Genomic DNA, 827 nt, shown 5'->3' with positions numbered 1-827 from the left:
GAACACCTCTTCTCTGTCCTAATCAGGACTGTATGATTCATAACAGAACACCTCTTCTCTGTCCTAATCAGGACTGTATCACTGCTAACAGAACACCTCTTCTCTGTCCTTATCAGGACTGTATGATTCATAACAGAACACCTCTTCTCTGTCCTAATCAGGACTGTATCACTGCTAACAGAACACCTCTTCTCTGTCCTTATCGGGACTGTATCACTGCTAACAGAACACCTCTTCTCTGTCCTAATCAGGACTGTATCACTGCTAACAGAACACCTCTTCTCTGTCCTAATCAGGACTGTATCACTGCTAACAGAACACCTCTTCTCTGTCCTTATCAGGACTGTATCACTGCTAACAGAACACCTCTTCTCTGTCCTAATCAGGACTGTATCACTGCTAACAGAACACCTCTTCTCTGTCCTAATCAGGACTGTATCACTGCTAACAGAACACCTCTTCTCTGTCCTTATCAGGACTGTATGATTCATAACAGAACACCTCTTCTCTGTCCTAATCAGGACTGTATCACTGCTAACAGAACACCTCTTCTCTGTCCTTATCGGGACTGTATCACTGCTAACAGAACACCTCTTCTCTGTCCTAATCAGGACTGTATCACTGCTAACAGAACACCTCTTCTCTGTCCTAATCAGGACTGTATCACTGCTAACAGAACACCTCTTCTCTGTCCTAATCAGGACTGTATCACTGCTAACAGAACACCTCTTCTCTGTCCTAATCAGGACTGTATCACTGCTAACAGAACACCTCTTCTCTGTCCTAATCAGGACTGTATCACTGCTAACAGAACACCTCTTCTCTGT

At 44.0% G+C, this 827-nt stretch overlaps 1 long non-coding RNA gene across 1 annotated transcript in view; it reads right to left on the bottom strand.

The window, feature by feature from the left end:
- Positions 1–6: 6 nt before the first annotated feature.
- LOC118423641 overlaps positions 7–827 on the bottom strand; it is a 1,866-nt gene continuing 1,045 nt past the window's right edge. Inside the window, exon 3 of the long non-coding RNA XR_004832077.1 lies at positions 7–816. This is a non-coding gene — a long non-coding RNA (uncharacterized LOC118423641). The remainder of the gene's footprint in view (positions 817–827) is intronic.

Source organism: Branchiostoma floridae, chromosome 9 (genome assembly GCF_000003815.2).
Source record: "Branchiostoma floridae strain S238N-H82 chromosome 9, Bfl_VNyyK, whole genome shotgun sequence".
NCBI classification, from domain to species: domain Eukaryota; kingdom Metazoa; phylum Chordata; class Leptocardii; order Amphioxiformes; family Branchiostomatidae; genus Branchiostoma; species Branchiostoma floridae.
Note: the sequence above shows the minus strand (reverse complement) of the source record. Positions and strands in the feature narration are given on the sequence as shown.